We start from the raw sequence: 23,412 nt of genomic DNA on the forward strand, positions 1-23,412 counted from the left end.
TGAAACACTGTGCTGTGTGAGCTGATAGTTAGCTTTTCGGGTACAGTCCTAAGGAGCCTGTTGCATCGCGTAACGCTTTCGAAGTGATGCTGTTCAGTCCCCTCGCGCACTGTCCTATTAACACTCCCTTCCAAAGTTACGTAGTACTCCCACCAAAACTTAATAAAATAATAGTACGTATCAGGCTTCTTAGTGAGATGGATTAGGTGCTAGGTAATCTGAAGCCAACTTACATTTGGGGAAGTAAAAGTTAAAATGAATAGACAATTCTTAAGGCACGTAGGCTGTACTGGCATTGCATTAAAGCAAAATTGATGATACGAAGATCAGCGCGATATGTATTTCTTACATTCTCGACGGGACGGATACATAGTTGTCTATTTATTTTTTGGCAGAATATTTAGCTTTCAATCACTGCAGTATGATTGCCTCTGCTTGTACTTTTACCAAACGACGTAATAACTAATTTTGTTTAATTACAGAGGAATATGATTTCCTAGACACACACACACACACACACACACACACACACACACACACACAGAGAGAGAGAGAGAGAGAGAGAGAGAGAGAGAGAGAGAGAGAGAGAGAGAGGTGGGGGGGGGGGGAGGGGAGGGAGGGGGGACAGGTACTGTCTGGTTTGACAAGCTGAAGCTGTTAGAATCTATGTGGGTACTGGGATGCAGTCGAGTGGCTTATTTGGTGCAGCGTTGCAGCTGAAAGACAAGTATCTTGGACAAACTACCAGTCCGCCAAACGGCTGCACGTATGAAGAAGGTTGATTTTGTGTTAGCTGTGACTAAATAACACCGTTCTGACACTGTGCCGAATTACACGTGATACGAAGAGAAAGTTTCTTACCTCGCATGTCTAACAACAATTAACAAACTGGTGTCAATAAAAGGCATAAAATTGAAAAAAAGAATGAACGCCCGTTACCCGTCAACAGTTGTCATCTAGATTATATTTTTTGCTCTTCAGGTGCTATATTAGAATATGGTGGGCGTGGCAAAATCTGTCAGTTCTCCCGTTATTAAAACTATGAACACTATATTTTGAGATAAGTTGCAAATTAATTTTCGCTGTAAGCAACTAGATACGAAAACGTGAAATGTAAATATCTGGTCAGTAGTTTGTCGAATTCCATTCAACGTTAAGTAAACAAACAGCGCAGCGTGACTACACCCCTCTGCAAAACAAGTTAGAAGCCGGTCGCGATTTGTATCTTGTAATGACTTTAAACATTAAAAACGATTTGATTTCCATGTTTTCTCGAGCGACTAGATAAATGACATGTCATTTAAGAAGAAACACGCTGCCAAGCGCTGTCTCAAATGAAGCCTAATAGGCTAACAACACGACAGCGACGAATTTGAAAACTTGTTGCCTACTTTAGTAAGTGAGAATGGAGAGAAATCTGATCCAATCCTCAACGAGTCCTTGTTCGAAGCGGTACGCCGAGTCATTTATGCGTTCGGCAATATAGGTTGAGCATCCTGGAGAAGCCAACACTTGCGACTTAGAGACCTCTAAAGAGCGAACGTATTTGTAGGTATTTACTCGAAGTGACCAAACCCTAATGAAACACTCAACTCTCTTCACAGCAAGACACAAAATAACACAGTTGTTACACTGTTTCTTGCCCAGAGATCAGTCGCACTGACAAATTTTCATCGTAGTATTTTGAAACGGGGCCTTCCTTAGAGTAGGCGTTAATTTCTGCACGTTCCTTTTTACCCGCACATCACAAAGGCAGGAGAATATGAACAAACAATAATTGCAGCCTGCTGAAGCGCTCGTTGCAGATCAGTACGTATCCCCAAGGTGTTGCAATTTGCTGAAAGCAAGCACGGGGAATTCCTCGCAGCGGTAGCGCCGTTGCGAAGTGTCTGGAGTCGAGTCGCGCAGCAGGCGGCAGGCAGTCCTTGTAAAGGGCACGGCAGGCCGGCTGGAACGGTCAAATGCCACAGGGCGCCACGAGCAGAAACACAGGGGAAGGCTGAGCCACCGGGAGAACGCTGGATGTGGTTCTTGTTGTGCTGTTGTCTTACCTCGCGAGCTGCGGGGTTGGCAGTGGGCGGCTGGCACGACACAGGAGGCGGCGTGGCGTCTAGGCACGAGGTCGCATCGCGGCTCGCGGTACACTGCCGGCGTCCTGCGAGGTGGCCGCGGCCGCGACCGCTGGGTGTGGGTGGGGTTGGGGGGGGGGGGGGGGCGTCGGTGAGCGGGAGGGGGCAGCCGCGAGCTGGCGGCAGCAGGCAGAAAGCGCGCGCGCCAAAACACCGGCAGCGCGGACGCTCGCACTGCGCGGCGGAATATCTGCCATAGTCTGGGTACTCACTGCGCAGACAGCACTGTTTCATTGCCTAGCGACCGCAGGGAACTAGCGAGCGACAGGTGGCGCTCGAACGGGTAGCACGGGCCAAGAAGCTAAACGGAACGAGCGAGGAACGAAATTTAAGAAACGTTCTTTCATAGTTTTCTTCGGTCGCTGCTTTCTACTTGTAGTTCCCGGGAATGGAAAACGTTCGGTCTCGCTCGGGAACGGCACGTCGGCCGGTCTCGCTCCAGCCTCCGTCCCGTTCCCGTCTGTCTCTGTCTCGCCCGGGCGCACTCGCCCTTCTTCGCGTGATCACTCGTCGCAGTTCCACTGCCGACTGCTCATAGTTCAGTATCGAGTTGTTTTTGTTCACAGCAGCACGCAGCATGTGAAAGTTGCTGTATTTGGACATGTTACTCCTGTAACCGAAATATCAGATCTGAAGATGGTTCTAGAGGAACTGAAACTGGTCATATGAATAAAAATTTTGCAATCAAATTGGTTCTAATGGCTCTGAGCACTATAGGACTTAACTGCTATGCTCATCAGTCCCCTAGAATTTAGAACTATTTAAACCTAACTAAACTAAGGACATCACACACATACATGCCCGAGGCAGGATTCGAACCTGCGACCGTAGCGGTCGCGCGGTTCCAGACTGTAGCGCCTAGAACCGCTCGGCCATCCCGGCCGGCTTTTGCAATCAAGACGGATTATAAGAAACATTGTAAAATCACTGATTGCGGCTATCCTATCAGACGTTATGTCTTCATCAACTGCGACATGGACGGCCGTTTTGGTCGAGCGGTTCTAGGCGCTTCAGTCTGGAACCTCGTGACCGCTACGGTCGCAGGTTCGAATCCTGCCTCGGGCATGAATGTGTGTGATGTCCTTAGATTAGTTAGGTTTAAGTAGTTCTACGTTCTAGGGGACTGATGCCCATAGATGTTAAGTCCCATAGTGCTCGGAGTCATTTTTGAACTGCGACATGGTCGCGTAAACAAACAGTGATCCAATACTGCCAAATGTTTTTTATTTCAGTCTTTGATCACAATATGAATTTTTTAAACGATAACTGGTTTCAGTCCGTAATAACCATCCACAGATCTTTTTTACACCATGTCCATTATGGCCTTATGAATTTAGGACATGGTGTAAAAAAGATATGAGGATGGTCATTACGGGCTGAAACCGGTCATCGTCTATAGAATTCATATTGTGATCAGAGACTGAAATAAAATAACATTAGACATTATCTCTGTTTTTGCACTGTTTTTGTTCGTTTCGTTCGCTTCGCACGCCCATTCTAGATCTGTTTCAAACCTTTTTTGAACTCTGAACATCTGTTTCTTTTCGTATACTTTGCACCGTCCACGACCGGTAATTAAAATGTATTTTATAATTATGTTAGTTACATAAAAATTACGTGGTATGTAATAAATACACTCCTGGAAATTGAAATAAGAACACCGTGAATTCATTGTCCCAGGAAGGGGAAACTTTGACACATTCCTGGGGTCAGATACATCACATGATCACACTGACAGAACCACAGGCACATAGACACAGGCAACAGAGCATGCACAATGTCGGCACTAGTACAGTGTATATCCACCTTTCGCAGCAATGCAGGCTGCTATTCTCCCATGGAGACGATCGTAGAGATGCTGGATGTAGTCCTGTGGAACGGCTTGCCATGCCATTTCCACCTGGCGCCTCAGTTGGACCAGCGTTCGTGCTGGACGTGTAGACCGCGTGAGACGACGCTTCATCCAGTCTCAAACATGCTCAATGGGGTACAGATCCGGAGATCTTGCTGGCCAGGGTAGTTGACTTACACCTTCTAGAGCACATTGGATGGCACGGGATACATGCGGACGTGCATTGTCCTGTTGGAACAGCAAGTTCCCTCGCCGGTCTAGGAATGGTAAAACGATGGGTTCGATGACGGTTTGGATGTACCGTGCACTATTCAGTGTCCCCTCGACGATCACCAGAGGTGTACAGCCAGTGTAGGGATCGCTCCCCAGACCATGATGCCGGGTGTTGGCCCTGTGTGCCTCGGTCGTATGCAGTCCTGATTGTGGCGCTCACGTGCACGGCGCCAAACACGCATACGACCATCATTGGCACCAAGGCAGAAGCGACTCTCATCGCTGAAGACGACACGTTTCCATTCGTCCCTCCATTCACGCCTGTCGCGACACCACTGGAGGCGGGCTGCACGATGTTGGGGCGTGAGCGGAAGACGGCCCAACGGTGTGCGGGACCGTAGCCCAGCTTCATAGAGACGGTTGCGAATGGTCCTCGCCGATACCCCAGGAGCAACAGTGTCCCTAATTTGCTGGGAAGTGGCGGTGCGGTCCCCTACGGCACTGCGTAGGATCCTACGGTCTTGGCGTGCATCCGTGCGTCGCTGCGGTCCGGTCCCAGGTCGAAGGGCACGTGCACCTTCCGCCGACCACTGGCGACAACATCGATGTACTGTGGAGACCTCAGGCCCCACGTGTTGATCAATTCGGCGGTACGTCCACCCGGCCTCCCGCATGCCCACTATACGCCCTCGCTCAAAGTCCGTCAACTGCACATACGGTTCACGTCCACGCTGTCGCGGCATGCTACCAGTGTTAAAGACTGCGATGGAGCTCCGTATGCCAAGGCAAACTGGCTGACACTGACGGCGGCGGTGCACAAATGCTGCGCAGCTAGCGCCATTCGACGGCCAACACCGCGGTTCCTGGTTTGTCCGCTGTGCCGTGCGTGTGATCATTGCTTGTACAGCCCTCTGGCAGTGTTCGGAGCAAGTATGGTGGGTCTGACACACCGGTGTCAATGTGTTCTTTTTTCCATTTCGAGGAGTGTATATCTTTTCAGGTAACAAAACGGCGTATCAGCTTACTTCACTATTTCGACAAACACCCGAAGAAATACTTGTAAAAAGGCAAATGTTTGGTTATTACACTTCCAAAGGACGTTGGCACGGCACACACGAGTAGCCATTTTTCGTTTTTTTTTCTTTTTATCAGAGGTAAAAGAGCATGTTCATTGTTATGGAAGGCAGACCGACTTACAACCGAATGAAACCCGCGCTACGTAATCGAATGCATGGTGTCACATTTTGTAAAGAGTATATGATAACTCTTACAACATTATTTCAGTGGCACACGTTGGCACACGAAAAATCGGCCCCGAGTACTAGACTGCTCACTGTCGCTCACCAATCGTCGTCAATAGTTTCGAAGTAGTTGTTTGCATTAGCTTATTTGTTATTTCTTCACTGCCTAACTATTAGATGTCTATCTATTCTGCTCGTGGCGGTTAACAAATCGTGCGTAATTGCCCTGCAGTATGTACTCGGAGCCGGTTTTTCGTGCGCTACCTTATATTATTTCACTGCGATCAGCCACAAACGCTACTGTTGGCTAAACGAGGTGTTTTGCAGAATCATGAAAGTTATAAGTGCGTGAGAATTCTGTTATGAATAAAAACTCTGTACTCCAGGAAAGAGGCAACTGCCCCCTGTTGGCACCTTCCATCTTCATTCACCTACGCTACTAATTTTTCATAAGAACCATATACCAAACACAATGAACGGTGAACGAATAAAAATTAACGGTTCCCAAAAAAGAGCCATCACCAGTGAACTAGTTGCTAAGGATGAACGGCTTTTGCCCATCTCTAAAACAAACGCGCAGGTGCATGAGGAATAACAAGCTGCTAGTGGATACCAAAACGATTCTGAGCAGAGCATGTGAAATAACATGCTCTTAAAAGAGGTATACCAGAGGTCACTGGAGAAACGAAGCAATTTTTTTTCAGTCATCAGCATAATGACTGGTATGACGTGGCTCGCTATGAGTACCTCTCCTGTGCAAAACTGCTCCCATCAGAGTACGTCCTTAATTATTTACTGCATGTCTTCCAATCTCTGTCTTCCTCTACAGTTTTTGCACTCTACAGCGTCCTCTTTGTATCATGGAAGTTATTCCCTGATGTCTTAACAAATGTCCTATCATACAATCTGTTCTCTTTGTCAGTGTTTTGCAAATATTCCTTTCCTCCCCGACTCTGCGGAAAACCTCCTCACTCCTTAGATGTCGGTTCACCTAATTTACAACATTTGTCTGTAGCACCACATTTCAGTTGCTTCGATCCTCTTCTGTTCCGGTTTTCCCACAGTCCATGTTTCACTACCATACAACGCTGTGCTTCAAACGTACATTCTCAAACATTTCTTCCCCAAATTAAGGCCTACGTTAGATACTATTTTACTTCTGTTGGCCAGGGATGCCCTTTTTGCCAGTGCTGGTCTGCTTGCTTCTTCCATCGTGGGTTATTTAGCTGCGGGGGTAGCAAAATTCGTTAACTTCGTCTACTTCGTGATCCCTATTTCGTTTCTCGTTGTTCTCAATTCTGCGAGTGCTCATTACTCTCGTCTTTATTCGGTTTACTCTTAGTCCACTGCCTGTACTCATTCACGATAGCGATCTGATCACTGAATCTTATTGTTGATATCCGTTCACCCTGACTTTTAATTCTATTCTTGAATCTTTCTAGTATTTCCCTCATTGCTTCTTTGATGTATAGATTGAACAGCAGGGCCGAACGTCTACAACCCTATCTTGCACCCCTTCTAATCCGAGCACTTCTGTTCTTGGTCTCCTATTTTATTGTTACTCTTGATTCTTGTACGTATCGTATACCGTATTTCCCTATAGCTGACCCCTATTTTTCTCAGAATTTCGAACACTGCATGGTTTTACGTTGTCGAACGCTTTTACCGGGTCGACAAATCCTGTAAACTTGACTAGTTTTTCTTTACTCTTTTCAAATGGCTCTGATCACTATGGGACATTGTCATCAGTCCCCTAAAACTTAGAACTACTTAAACCTAACTAGCCTAAGGACATCACACAACACCCAGTCATCACGAGGTAGAGAAAATCCCTGACCCCGCCGGGAATCGAACCCGAGAACCCGGGCGCGGGAAGCGAGAATTCTTTAGTCTTGCTTCCACTATCAACCGCAACGCCAGAGCTGCCTCTCTGGTATGTTTACCTTTCCCAAAGCCTAAAAAATCATCTAACAATTTCTCAATTTTCTTTTCCATTCTTCTGTACATTTTTTCTGTCAGCAATTTAGATGTATGACGTTGACAAATCCAATGAACGTGACTGATTTTTCTTCATCCTTGCCTCCATTATCAACTGCAACGTCACAAGTGCCTCCTCTGGTACGTTTACCTTTCCCAAAGCCGAACTAATCGTCATCTAACAATTCCTCAATTCTCTTTTCCATTGTTCTGTATACAGTTCTTGCCAGCAACTTTGATGCATGAGCTGTTAAGCGGATTGTGTCATAATTGTCGCACTTTTCGTCCGATGCTATCTTCGGAATTGTGTGGATGATGTTTCGCGAAAGTATGCCTTTACCTTTCCTAAAGCCAAACTGACCGTCATCTAACGCATCCACAATTTCCTTTTCCATTCTTCTGTATATTATTCTTACCAGAAACTTGGATGCACGATCTGTTATGTTGATTGTGCAATAATTCTCGCACTTGTCAGCCATTGCACGTTTCGGAATTGTGTGGCTATTTTTCCGAAAGTCAGATAGTATATCGCTAGACTCATACATTCTACACACCAACTTGAGTAGTCTTTTTATGCCACTTCCCCCAATGACTTTATATCTCAAGTCTTCCGAAGCTCTTTTTGATTCTGATTCTAATACTGGATCACGAATCACTTCCCTCTCGATTTCTGTTTCTTCCCCTATCACGTCACGAGACAAGTCCTCTCACTCGTAGAGGTCTTTAGTGTACTCTGTCCACCTATCTGTTCCTTCTTCATTATTTAGCAGTGGAATTCCCGCAGCATTCTCAATGTTGCCGCCCTTGCTTTTGATTCCACTGCAGGTTGTTTTGATTTTCTTATATGCTGAGTCGGTCTTACGGAAAATATTTTTCATATTTTTCACGTAGCTATTTCGCCCTAACTTTCTTGCACTTTCTGTTTATTTCATTTCTAAATGAAATTTCCTTATTCCTGCATTTCCCTGACCGTTTTTGTACTTCTTTCTTTGGTCGATCAGCTGAAGTATTTCTTCTGTTACCCATGGTTTCCTTGCCTTACCTTTCTTGTACCTCCATTTTTCTTTCCAAATTCAGAGGTCTCTCTTTTTAGTGGTGGCGATTCCTCTTCAACTGAACTGCCTACTGAGCCACACAGTAGCTCAGTATCTATAGCTTCAGAGAACTCCAAGCGTCTATTTTCATCCCTTAGTACTTCCGTATGCCACCTCTCCGTGCACAGATTTTTCCTGACTAGTCACTTTATATTCCAGCCTACTGTTCATCTCTACAAAATTGTGATCTAAGTCTCTATCTGATCCTGGGAGCGCCTTACAATCCAGTATCTGATTTAGGAATCTCTGCCTGACCATGATGTAATCAAATTGAAATCTTCAAACAACTTACGGGGATTCAGCAGGGTAATATTTACAGAGACCGCCAATATTTCGGCGAAAGTATACCTCGCCATTTTCAAGGCACAAACTGCAAAGGACGGGTGATGTGCAGGCAAATTTAAAACCTCGGTTCTTGGAGTAATTCAGGATAGATAACACACACACACTGAACATTAGTGCCACCAAAGATGACCAAAGTCAGAGGTATCGCTAGTGACAGACTACGATCTAACAAGTGATGTGACATTGACTCTGTCCCTCTGTTTTTTGACAAGGGAGAGAACAGGATTCCAAGCAGAGTTTAAACAAAAACTTCCATCACTGTTCACAAGGATGCTCGCTAATTTAATCTCAACAGCCTCTTCTATAGTACTGACCCAATTGCTGGACGTGCATGTCAATATCTCGGTATTGTTTTATAACATAGAGTGACCAGTATCCAAACAACTGTCGACAATAGTAGATCTACTTGACTGCTGTAATTGTGTGTGCCGTTTATGCTCAGTACATCGGTCCTCCACGGTCCTGATAGTCTGACCAATATATGCCATGCCACAGCTACAAGGAATGCGATATACACCCACCTTACGCGAACCAAGATCATCCTTAACAGAACCGAAAAGTTCTCTAATTTTAGATGAGGTCGGGAGACACGTTTCACTTTGTATTTCCATAAAAAACGACCGATCTTCTTGGAAGAGCTTCCTACGTAAGGCAAAAAGGCAGTAGACTTAGGTGTCGACTCAGTATTGTCATCAATCACCCGATGCACAGTTGGTCGATAGCGCAAATCACGTTCATTCTGCCTGTCACTATAACCATTTTGACGAAATGTAGCTTCAAGATGGGGCAGCTCAGTTGGCAAAGTCTCTGTGTCGGAAATGACATGTGCCTGTGTACCAGGGTACGAAGTACTCCACGCTGAGCCGGATGGTGACAAATATTAGCCTATAAATACAAGTCAGTGTGAGTACATTTCGGGTAAACTGCATGCCCCAATGATCCATCAGCCTTCTATATCTTCATCTACATGGTTACTCTGCAATTCACACTTAAGTGTCTGGCAGAAGGTTCACAGTAGCGAGGATTAACAAGAGTTCATAGCTCCTCATGTATGCATTTTAGAGCCAATATTTCTTGGATATCTTTTCTAGTTTTGCTTCATACTATCATCTGAAAGTTGCCTAACCTACAACCTCAGCAACAACAGTAATGGGACATCATGGTTGCCACAAATTTCCCCAACCGAAATGCCCTGATTTCCAGACAAGTATTAACACTTTTCATTTTTCCCTAATAAATTTTGAGATCTCAAGGGTAAGTTAAGTCTTAAGTTGACAAACCGTCTTTGCAGCTATGGTACAAGAAACAATAGTGCAAAGGAGTAAATATCTAAAAACCCTGCAAGCAGAAGGCATTTCCTAGTGCGTGGAAAAATCTTAAGTACTACCATCAACATCTTTTGTGATGAAGTGTTTTTAGATGGAGAAAGCAAGTCAAATAGTATACGTGTTTCATTGCAACTACTGATGTTATTTTATTTCAATGGAACAAAACACATTTGGTGACAGATTTAAAATACTTTCACCAATTTCAGAAATCACCTCAGAAAACCGTAGGCCTCTTGAAACAAGTATATAAGGTGGGGAAGAATTGTTTAAACCAACACTATAGGTGACCACCAATAAAGTGTTGTTTCTACTATTTTCATTATTGTCAGTACCCGCTGTATTATATATATATTATTTTACAGGTATCGTGTGATTTTTCTCTCGAGAAATTCATGAGTGTAACATACAAGCCACCAGTGACTGACAATTTTCTTCTTATTGTCCATACTTTCTAACATATAAACCACTTTTGAGGTGCCAAAACGTACTAGACCAAATAAAATCTCTACAGATGCCACATTTTATAACATACTCATCGTGAGTCAGTCACAAAAAATGTTTCAAATGGCTCTGAGCACTATGGGACTTAACATCTGTGGTCATCAATCCCCTAGAACTGAGAACTACTTAAACCTAACTAACCTAAGGACATCACACAACAGTCACAATTCCTGAAATCTATTGCCCATGGTCCCTGGCCTGCTGAGGGGCACCACAGTCCTGGGTCCGTGGATAAACCATGAAAATCTGCTGCAGATTGTTGAGACTAGATCCGGCGGGCAGGGCCTGCACGCTGGTGGGAACCAAACGGCTTCAGATCAACAGGCCCATTTCATTAGATACCCACAAAAACAGCATCTAGTTTTGGCCTTCCTCCTAACAAAAACGTCATGAAAGGGAAGGTCGCCATCCTCTCCCACCTCTATCGTAAAACGAATGTTTGGGGTGGATGGAGTTCTCTCTACTATGAGACCAAACAACAAAAGTATACGAACATTGTTTGGTTACTGGTCACCCTACGTTATATAACAATACCGAAATATCGGCATGCATTTCCAGGTATTGGGACAGTGTTATTAAAGAGGCTGTTGAGATTAAATTAGCGAGAAACCTTGTAAACAGGGATGGAGGTTTTTGTTGAAACTCTGCTTGGAATCCTGCTCTCTCTCTTGTCAAGAAACAGAAGGACAGAGTCAATGTCACCTCACTTGCTAATTCTTAGTCTTTCACAATCGATACTCTGACTTTGGTCATCTTTGGTGGCACTAGTGTTCAGTGTGTGTGTTATCTTTCCTGAATTACTCCAAGAACCGAGGTTTTAAATTTGTCTGCACATCACCTGTCCTTTACTGCTTGTGTCTTGAAAATTGCGGGGCGAAATCCTGCAGAAAGATCGGCGGTCACTGTAAATATTACCTTGCTGAATTCCCGTTAGTTGTTTGAAAATTGTATACGCCAGAAGAAACTCAGGTCTCTAATTGAAATCGTCTCGTATCTCCTGGCCTTTTCTAAGAATTCCTCCTCCGCTTGTGATTTTGAATCGAGTCAGTTATTACTGCTTTTCCGTGTTGAACTTACTGCAATTTAATGAAAGAAAATTCCACTAGACTCCTTCCACTTTTATTTATAAAACGTATTCCGTGGTTATTGTTGTTTCCTTACTTAGCTTGATGCGTCGCTTGGCATTTGCGAAACTTTCGATGCATTTTGGCACTGTCACCTGATGATCAAAATGGGCGTATGTAGGGATTGTTAGACCAGCTTTTCAATTAGAATGAAAAGTAATAGAACAAATTGTCCTTAAATAAGATAAATCTTCAGACGCTTCAATCCTTTGCATTGCTGAAATCAATTAAATTTCAGGTTAAATTACGAGATATACTGAGCTGTACGATGGCCTTAAATTACACATTTGAAAAGGTAATGCTTCTATTATAATGAGTGCTTCTTTTGAATAGATGAGGACGATATATGCAAGCTTATTTATTTTGTGCCTGAAAATCTGGTAAATTTCACATTAATATCTGCTTTGCTAACATGTGCACAGACCCTTTTTACGTTTTACTGTATTGATGTAGTGTGCTTCAGACGGAAATGATAATTTACAGTTTGTCATTGGAAGGTTTAGTGTGCACAGTTTCTTATCCTAGTGAGAAGTATCTTAAAATATACTTTTATTATATGATGAGGCTTTGACACATTATCTCAGATATACAGTTTGTATCCTTGATGCAGCGGCACTACATAGCAGGTTGAGTGCCATGTGTTCTTTGTGTACTAGTTGCAACAAAACAGAGAGCAAGGGAACAGATTTTCCACACATGTGTCGAGTATGCTTATTCCATTGGTTTTGTGGCTGAAAATGGGTGTACTACATTGAAGAGCCAAAAAAAACTACTACACTTGCCTAATATCGTGTAGGGCCCCCACGAGCACGTAGAAGCGCCGCAAAATGACGTGGTATGGACTCGACTAAAGTCTGAAGTAGTGCTGCAGGGAACTGACATCGTGAATCCTGAAGGGCTACCCACAAATACGTAAGAGTACGAGGGGGTGGAGATCTCTTCTGAACAGCACTTTGCAAGGCATCCCACATACGCTCAATAACGTTAATGTCTGGGGAGTTAGGTGGCATGGGGAAGTGTTTAAACTCAATAGAGTGTTCAAGGAGCCACTCTGTAGCAATTCTGGGCGCATTGTCCTGCTGGAATTGGCAAGTCCGTCGGAATGCACGATGGACATTAACAGATGCAGGTGATCAGACAGGATGCTTATCTGTCAGAGACATACCTAGAGGTATTAGGGGTCCCATATCACTACAGCTTCACACGGCCGCACCATTACAGGATCTACGCAAGCCTGTACAGTTACCTGCTGAGATGCAGTGTCCATGGATTCATGAGATTGTCTCCACACCTGTACACGTCCATCCGCTCGATACTGATTGAAACGAGACTCGTCCGACCAGGCAATATATTTCCAGTCATCAATAGCCCAACGTCGGTGTTGACGGGCCCAGGCGAGTTGGGAACCTATGATCGTGCAGTCATCAAGTATTCACGAGTGGGCTTTCGGCTCCAAAAATCCATATCGCTGATGTTTCTTTGAATGGTTCGCACGCTAATACGTGTTGATGGCGCAGCACTGAAATCTGCAACAACTTGCGGAAGGGTTGCACTTCCGTCACATTGAACGATTCTCTTCAGTCGCCGTTGGTCCCTTAATTGCAAGATTCTTTCCCAGCCGCAGTGATGTCGGAGAGTTAATGGTTTACCGGGTTCCAGATATTCATGGTGCTCTCTTGTAATGGTCGTACGGGAAAATCCCCACTTGATCGCTACCCTTGAGAGGTTGTGTCCCATCGCTTGTGCGCCGACTTTAACACCACATTGAGACTCACTCAAATCTTGATAACCCGCCATTGTAGCAGCAGTAAGCGATCTAACAACTGCACCAGACACTTGTAGTTCTATGAAGGCGTTGCCGACAGCAGCGCCGTATTCTACCTGTTTACATATTTCTGTATTTGAATGCGGATGCCTATATCAGTTTCTTTGGCGCTTTAGTGTACATCATCGTATACACTGCTCAGCCCCAGAAATGTACTACTGGCTAGTAGTGTTGATGCATTTGTTTCCGCCTACCCCTCTGATGTCATCGGTGATCTCACGCATTGTTGCCACATTTTCTCCCCCCAACTCGTATGACAACATAGGCCAGTTGTCCTATGTACAAAATTGTGATAAATTACAAATTGGTTGGACATTCAAAATTGCCAGCGTTTTTCCTTCTCTGAAGACATCACGCCCATGTAAACTGGCACAAAATTTAAGACGGGGCATTGTCCTATTAGTTTCAAATTACTTAAAGTTCAAGGTGGCTGGCAACGGCCTTGACGCAGCGGATACTTCGGTTCCCGTAAGAACACCGAAGTTAAGCGCTGTCGTTCTTGGCCGGTACTTAGACGGGTGACCATGCAGGCCACTATGCACTCTGGGCATTTTTAGGGGTGCACTTAGCCTCGTGATGCCAACTGAGGAGCTAATCGATCGATTAGTAGCGGCTCCGGTCAAGAATACCATTGTAACGACTGGGAGAGCAGTGTGCTGACCACACGCCCCTCCTACCCTCATCCTCATCCGAGGATGACACGGCGGTCGGATGGTCCCGGTAGGCCACTTGTGGCCTGAAGACGGAGTGCAAGGTGGCTGACCTGGGAATACAAGGACGGCTGCGTGATGTGCAAATCCAAAATGGCGATCCAAGAAAGCTGAGCTGGAAATACGAGCATAGCCCATTTGACATTCAGATGGCTGACATTGGAATACGAACACAGTTCATGATGTCAGAATCTAATATGTCTGAGCTGCGAATACGGGCACAGCGTGCATGGTCATCAGATATCGTGTGATATAAGTTTATAATCCTATCCTAAGTGTAAAATGCTGTGAAATTCATGATTCGTTGTTTTAGCTCACTATTATAACATTACAGTTCAGAGTCCACTTGTGCTTAAACAACTGCCACCACTGTTGGTACAAGATAGGAACTACATCTTTATTGAGACTACACCACACTGTGAAGTGCCTCTGGATATCGCTTCACGCCAAGTGAGTCAATTAACCCGCGTCACTACTGCTACCAGAGTCGCGTCGTTAAGAGTGTTGGGGCCACCTCGCGGCCGTGCCACAGTCACCAGCCACCAGAATGCTGGAGGGAACCTCACTGAGATGCCACACGATGCATACTGTCTATTCAGCTACCTAATGCGAAGTGCAGGTTATTGGTTATGAATCCCATTATTAGTAGGCTGTTTGTGATGGTAATGCAGCCATAGCCCATGAAGTCTAAGACAAAATGGCGGGAAAATCTGAAAATGCAAGAAGGACCCTTATACTTTAACCCATTATAAAAGCGATGGGAAATTAAAAATTATCCTGTTTAAAATAAAAAACATCCCACTCACTATACCATACATACCTACTTCCTGAGGGAAGGCTTGTGCAGAGACTCAGAAGAAAAAAAAGGGTTAAAATATTTAGGTTGGTAAAACTGATCACAAAAAATGTGTGCCGGCCGATGTGGCCGAGCGGTTCTAGGCGCTACAGTCTGAAACCGTGCAGTCACAGGTTCGAATCCTGCCTCAGACATGGATGTGTGTGATGTCCTTAAGTTAGGTTTAAGTTGTTCTAAGTTCTAGGGGACTGATGACTTCAGAAGTTAAGTCCCATAGGGCTCAGAGCCATTTGAACCATTTTTGAAAAAAATGTGTGAAATTTGTGTGTGGGATGAGCAACAGCTAATCAGAAAATTATGATGAGCTAAGAACACTGAGAAAACATAAGAAATCATGTCATTCACATAACCATCATGAACATGTGAATGCAACATAAAGAACAGTTGTGAAACCACCTTTAGGGCAATATGGGAGTAGCAAATTTTAAGTGTTGTATAGCCACCTGAGTTGTTTTTCCGTGGTCTAGGGGTAGCGTCTTTGATTCATAATCAAAACGTCGTCGGTCCCGGGTTCGATCCCCGCCACTGCCTAAATTGCGATAAATAATCAGCATTGGCGGCCGAAAACTTCCGGCATAAGCAGTGAGCCTCATTCTGCCAACGGCCTTGTCAAAGAGGGCGGAGGAGCGGATAGAGGTTCAGGGCACTCTCTTGTCCTAGGAGTGGGAAATTGCCCCTAAAGGCGGAAGAATCAGCAATGATCAACGAATGAGGATGCAGAAGGCAATGGAAACCACTGCATTAAAGACACGTAACGTGTATCCACAGGACATGTGGCCTGTAGTTGAAAAAGTGTCATGATGATCTCTCCATTGGCAAAAGATTCCGGAATATTCCCCCATTCGGATCTCCGGGAGGGGACAGCCAAGGGGGAGGTTACCATGAGAAAAAGATTGAATAATCAACGAAAGGATAATGTTCTATGAGTCGGGGCGTGGAATGTCAGAAGCTTGAACGTGGTAGGAAAACTAGAAAATCTGAAAAGAGAAATGCAATGGCTCAATCTAGATATAGTAGGGGTCAGTGAAGTGAAGTGGAAGGAAGACAAGGATTTATGGTCAGATGAGTATCGGGTAATATCAACAGCAGCAGAAAATGGTATAACAGGTGTAGGATTCGTTATGAATAGGAAGGTAGGGCAGAGGATCTGTTACTGTAAACAGTTCAGTGACCGGGTTGTTCTAATCAGAATCGACAGCAGACCATCACCGACAACGATAGTTCAGGTATACATGCCGACGTCACAAGCTGAAGATGAACAGATAGAGAAAGTGTATGAGGATATTAAAAGGGTAATACAGTATGTAAAGGGGGACGAAAATCTAATAGTCGTGGGCGACTGGAATGCAGTTGTACGGGAAGGAGTAGAAGAAAAGTTTTCAGGAGAATATGGGCTTGGGACAAGAAATGAAAGAGGAGAAAGACTAATTGAGTTCTGTAATAAGTTTCAGCTAGTAATAGCGAATACCCTGTTCAAGAATCACAAGAGGAGGAGGTATACTTGGAAAAGGCCGGGAGATACAGGAAGATTTCAGTTAGATTACATCATGGTCAGACAGAGATTCCGAAATCAGATACTGGATTTAAGGCGTACCCAGGAGCAGATATAGACTCAGATCACAATATAGTAGTGACAAAGAGTAGGCTGAAGTTCAAGACATTAGTCAGGAAGAATCAATACGCTAAGAAGTGGGATACGGAAGTTCTAAGGAATGATGAGATACGTTTGAAGTTCTCTAGCGCTATAGATACATCAATAAGGATTAGCGCAGTAGGCAACACAGTTGAAGAGGAACGTACATCTCTAAAAAGGGCCATCACAGAAAATGGGAAGGAAAACATAGGTACAAAGAAGATAGCTGCGAAGAAACCATGGGTAACAGAAGAAATACTTCAGTTGATTGATGAAAGGAGGAAGTACAAACATATTCCGGGAAAATCAGGAATACAGAAATACAAGTCGCTGAGGAATGAAATAAATAGGAAGTGCAGGGAAGCTAAGACGAAATGGCTGCAGGAAAAATGTGAAGACATCGAAAAAGATATGATTGTCGGAAGGACAGACTCAACATACAGGAAAGTCAAAACAACCTTTGGTGACATTAAAAGCAACGGTGGTAATATTAAGAGTGCAACGGGAATTCCACTTTTAAATGCAGAGGAGAGAGCAGATAGGTGGAAAGAATACATTGAAAGCCTCTATGAAGGTGAAGATTTGTCTGATGTGATAGAAGAAGAAACAGGAGTCGATTTAGAAGAGATAGGGGATCCAGTATTAGAATCGGAATTTAAAAGAGCTTTGGAGAACTTACGGTCAAATAAGGCAGAAGGGATAGATAACATTCCATCAGAATTTCTAAAATCATTGGGGGAAGTGGCAACAAAACGACTATTCACTTTGGTGTGTAGAATATATGAGTCTGGCGACATCCCATCTGACTTTCGGAAAAGCATCATCCACACAATTCCGAAGACGGCAAGACCTCGCTATGGCAAAAAAGGCATTTCTGACCAAGAGAAGTCTACCAATATCAAATACCGGCCTTAATTTGAGGAAGAAATTTCTGAGGATGTACGTCTGGAGTACAGCATTTTATGGTAGTGAAACATGGACTTTGGGAAACCGGAACAGAAGAGAATCGAAGCATTTGAGATGTGGTGCTATAGACGAATGTTGAAAATTAGGTGGACTGATAAGGTAAGGAATGAGGAGGTTCTACGCAAAATCGGAGAGGAAAGGAATATGTGGAAAGCACTGATAAGGAGAAGGGACAGGATGGTAGGACATCTGCTAAGACATGAGGGAATGACTTCCATGGTACTAGAGGGAGCTGTAGAGGGCAAAAACTGTGGAGGAAGACAGAGATTGGAATACGTCAAGCAAATAATCGAGGACGTAGGCTGCAAGTGCTACTCTGAGATGAAGAGGTTAGCACAGGAAAGGAATTCGTGGCGGGCCGCATCAAAACAGTCAGTAGATTGATGACAAAAAAAAAACCTGACGATTTTCACAGAACATAGGTGTAGCTATGTGATATGGAAAATGCAATGTAACTGCATATAAGAATGTTTGAACTTGGCAGTGGAAATATTCTGGATGTTGTGGGTACTACAATTTTCAAAAATGGTTCAAATGGCTCTGAGCACTATGGGACTTAACATCTGTGGTCATCAGTCCCCTAGAACTTAGAACTACTTAAACCTAACTAACCTAAGGACATCACACACATCCATTCCCGAGGCAGGATTCGAACCTACGACCGTAGCAGTCGCGCGGCTCCGGACTGAGCGCCTAGTACCGCTGGACCACCGCGGCCGGCACTACAATTTTCAACCACTGTCATGTTTACTTCGTGTTACTAAACGCACATTTCTTTCGAGATTCACGCTTATCCACAGCACACTCGTTGGCAGAGCTAGCATACATTCAGTTTCTAAATGTAGATAGGTGAGTACACTGTATAGTATTTTCATAGTACATTTTCACGAAACGTGTGTTCCAAATACATATTGTATGGCAAAGCAGTAATACTCTTAGTATTTAAAAGTTGAACACTGCAGCTGTTTTTGCTCAATTCTGACATAATACGTACATTCATAGCATCATAACACCACTTTCATGTCACTATGTCACGGATTTTTTAAAAAATACCATTACATTGAACTTTCGATCTGATCGAAATTTTATAACAAAGTGCTTACTGTCACTTGCACTCAGCTCTTATGTTGTAGATAATAACACTACAGTCATAGCTGGACCATGTAATCCTAGGAATATGATGAGAGGTGAAGGTGTTGGGTATGGTGGAAACTTAAGAGTCTGGCAACAATTTTGCAGGGTGACTTGATATTTGTTCCATTGTACTAGGTGCACCATAGGTGGTGCAAAGACCAATGCAGACTTTGGATATATAGAAAATTCAGTCTGGTAGCAATCTGCACACTGACTTCATTTCCACCACAATGTTTTGGTAACTGAATCATAACATATATCTGTGTGCTGACTTGGTTTCTGCTGCAATTCAGATATATTAGGCACTTTGTCAGTTGTGTCAGAGAGGTTTTGTGCCGAGAGAGAAACTAATAGAAACCGTGAAAACACATGGACACAATGAATAACAACAAACACTGGAAGACAGGAATGTTTCTCTTTTTTTTAAAGTCAGTACCGCCATTGGACTGTTTTTTATTTGCAGTGTTACATTTACAAGATCATTATTTTGGCTTTAAATACGACAATATGCCATCTTAGGCATTGTGCTACATTAAAACACTTGATAATGGAACTTTAAAGCCGAAATTATGATCGTGCAAGTGTAACACTGCAAATAAAAGACAGTCTAATGGCGGTACTGACTTTAAAGAAATATATTATGGCTGTGGCCCCACATTATGAAAAAATTATTAAAGGAGTGGTTTAATATTTGCAATGGACTAGGCACATCAGCTTTTGTCTGGCTCTCTGTTGATGTTTCATGTTCATCAACTTTTCACTGTCGTGCAGAGCTAATAAGCCTTGACGCTGAGGCTGAGTGATGAGGGTAGGTGACTGCAAAGCCAGAGAGCTAAGAACAACTATTTCGGCCTGGTAACATCAAAGGCAGTTCCTATATCCATAGATCTACCATCGTGGATCGCTATTTTGGATTGTGGCTTCGTAGGTTTTTTCGTCTTGAATTGCCGCCTTGGATTTTAAACATAGTGATCGTATTTGATTCTGTACTTAGCACAAATGACCAACTGTACATTTACTGTAGCAGTGTGGGAGAACCCTACAGGATGAGTGAAATCTTATAATCATGCACACTGCACCAGCTACATACTATTTGTGAGCTATAAATAGCTCCTACAACTGTTGCACCCTGTGACATCTGGGCAAAAATCCACTAAGATACGTATGTGTTGGTGTTCACTAGGGGAAGGCCTCAGGCACGGCCAACCGATTCGGCTCAAATTTGGCAGGTCGCTTGTGTACAACCTAAAACGAAGGAATCTAAGATATTTTGCGTCAACACCATCGAAATTTTGAGAAAATCGCCCCTAAAGTTTATGACGAGCAATCGACTCAAAATTGGCGATATCGATAGATAATTGTAAATAGAGCATTTTTCATTATCAGGTATGGGGTCCGAAAATGCATACTTTTCCAGAAATCGATGTAAGAAACTTTTACAACTGCCGCTTCTGTACCCCGATGGTGAACGCTGTGCGCGAATAGCACCGATAGCGCAACGGCCAAGGTAACTGGCAGAGACTTGGAGAATCCGGGTTCGAATTTCCAAGAAACCTTGCTGCAATATTACTACGACGTTAAGTATTTTGTTTAAATTTCACTGTAACATGAGACATTTTGTTATAGTTCTTGCTGAAATATGAGGAAAATTGCTAGAGTTTCAGTATAACATCAGTCAATTTTTTACAATTTTTTATGCAATATAGGGCATTTTGTTACAATTTTTGCTGAATCATGACGCTGTTCCTTACAATTGGACTGTAACGTGGAGCCATTTGTTACAATTTCTGCTGTGACTTAGGATACTTTGTTACAATTATTGCTAAACGATTTGTGGAAATTTGTTACAGTTTCGAAGTAACATGGCGTAATTAGCTACAATTTTTGATGTAATTTGAAGACATGTGGCATGAAATGTTATGTTGTCTCCATTGTACAGCACATGAATTGTTCAGTTTCCCAGCATATCTACACATCATACAAAATATTTAAAGTCCGTACTTCATCCGAAACATGGGAGAGAAGCTCTCAATAATTGAGATTCCCGATGCCCTTGAATAACTCTAACTTTGACGGTTGTCAGTAATACTTCACTATAGTTAAACATATTTGAATGTGCAACAACCTACCAGGCTTGTAAAATTTCTCCGTGTCAACACGTTTATGAATGTTTGTTCATAAATAGAAGCCTACCAATTAATTATGCTCAGGAAAATCTTTCACATACGGCTCACACCATCACTTTCTACAGCTGTCACCATTCGGAAATGCAGTGGAAATGTTAGGTGCTTTATGTATAATGTAAAACACAAATTACAAGTGCTGTCCATAATGTAGGTTCCGATTGATCGCGAAATGGAAACCACTGTGATAATCAGAAATATTTTATCTGCGATAACTCTGCAATAACTGCAGCTTCCAGCCACTGCTCTATATAGTCGCCTCTCCGACTTAGACATCTGTCGTAGCGTTGTACCAACTTTCCACTACCCTCACCATAGAAGGCAGCCGCCTGTGCTTCCCATCTATTCTCTACCCTAATCTATAGGTCGTTGTCTGTGCGAAAATGTTGTCTTCATAGCCAGCAGTTAATGTAAGCAGAGATGAAACACAGAGGGAGCCAATTACGGGCTGTAGTGCGAGTGATCAAACACTTCCCATCGAAAACGCTAGGAGCATTTTCATTGCCCCTACAGATTGCTACCGAGAATTGTCACTATGTAGGAACCGTATGACAGTTCTGTAATGTGGGATGCATAACATCAGGCGAAATCTCTCACCAGGACCTCATACGTGACGGGAGATACTATTTTCTACGCATCTTTATGTGCTCACCATGCGCCCAGAACTGAAAAGAGCGAAGTGATGCAACCGACAGCCATACTAGAGACACTGTCTAACACATCTATGCAAAGCTTCATCGGATCTTCAAAGTCGTTTCCATTTCGCGACCAATCGAAACTTACTTTCTGGACATACCTCGTATATGAGGACTCGCTTAAAAATGAATTAAAATGAGTGGTATCCAGGACATTAGGTCGATTTCGCTTAAAAGGAAGGATGGTTGGATTTAACCTTCGTGCTGCCACCTGTCACTTACCCCTTTTCCCACTCCAGTCTTGAATACGGCCCGCGGCAAGAATAACTGGGCGGGGGCATTGCCTGTTTCGCCGTGACTAACGGTGTAAACAAGTGCAGGAGGGCGGTGTGATGGCTGAACCTTGTGATGCTTCGGGGCAGCCATCGGCACTGACAATGGTCGAAACGTTACGGGGTTGCATTGAAATTATGATTATTTACTGATTGTTTATGTATGATGCATGTGGCTTTTGATAACAAATATTATTTAGCCTTTTTCTATGATTAATGTCTTTTTGTGGGAATTACTCCATTGACTTGCGAGCTCCTTGACTGTTGGTGCAGACAGCAAGTGCTTTTTGGGCATGCACACGCATTCTTGATGCACAGTAGTGAGATTGTAGCTAATCTGTGTACGTTTCTGCCCGTTGGTGGACACCGAAAGAACGCCGGTGCACGAGAGGGAGTGTAAGCGGCAGCGGATGGCGATATAGGGGGAGGGGGGGGGGGGGTTCCGCAAGCAATGGTGAACGGACTTAATAATAGAGGCGTGAACAGTTGGAGGTCCGGCTTTACCGAGGTCTTGTGAATGCTCTATTTGGCCGAACGCAGCTGGGAGGCGGCGATCTGGAGGGTGGAATATTAGTGGCGCCATTAGACCAGTTGTACTGTCAACTGTTCTACCATTGGACTTAACGAGCCTGTGTGGGGAACCGTTGTGTGTGACTATATCGTGGACTATACGGTGAAGCCTTTCATAACGGACAGTAGTTTTGTGCTCTGCTGTCGTGTGACCCACTGCATCCTGGTCCTTTCGGGTCTAACTGCTACTTGTAGCCGTTCTCCCGATTCACGTTGTGTGCAAAGGCGATCGTTTGTATTTTTCTACCAGGCTATGTTAAGACGATTTTCCGGCGGACACATATCTGAGATTTCTGGCGAATGTGGAGTAAAATTTGAGTTTTGTTGACTATTCACCACATTACTAGGTAACATGCCGGTGCTGTTTGTGTAGGCAAAACTGGGATTGATGTAATATCTAACTGCAAGCTAACAACCTGACGTGTTATTTGTTTAATAATCGTTTCTTTAATTCAGTGGTGTTTTTTGCATCTTATCAGAATAATATTTAAATCGCTTACTGCTTCTCATTGCTTACTAGCCTTATAACGTAAACGTTGTGGTCTGACTTACGGCAGGTCTCTTCATAGGGGAAGCCTTGTCAGAGAGATCCACCGCACGAGCGTCTAGCGAAGTGATTCCACTGGTGGTTTCCCGTTGCCTTCCACTGGTGATGATGAAATGATAATGGAACTCACGGACTTCGAACGTGGTCAGGTGATTGGGTGTCACTTGGGTCATACGTCTGTACACGAGATTTACACACTCCTAAACGCCCCTAGATC

The 23,412-nt window shown here is 43.8% G+C and overlaps 1 protein-coding gene across 2 annotated transcripts in view; it reads right to left on the reverse strand.

The window, feature by feature from the left end:
• The window catches only part of LOC126353841 (uncharacterized), a 290,461-nt gene extending 288,268 nt beyond the window's left edge, over positions 1 to 2,193 (reverse strand). The window contains exon 1 of one of the 2 annotated variants that reach the window (XM_050002985.1): positions 2,052 to 2,193. The gene's annotated coding sequence lies outside the window, so the exon portion shown is untranslated. The remainder of the gene's footprint in view (positions 1 to 2,051) is intronic. The other variant, XM_050002986.1, reaches the window with a different exon arrangement.
• Between the last annotated feature and the right edge of the window lie 21,219 nt (positions 2,194 to 23,412).

This window comes from Schistocerca gregaria, chromosome 3, assembly GCF_023897955.1.
Source record: "Schistocerca gregaria isolate iqSchGreg1 chromosome 3, iqSchGreg1.2, whole genome shotgun sequence".
Classification (NCBI taxonomy): Eukaryota; Metazoa; Arthropoda; class Insecta; order Orthoptera; family Acrididae; genus Schistocerca; species Schistocerca gregaria.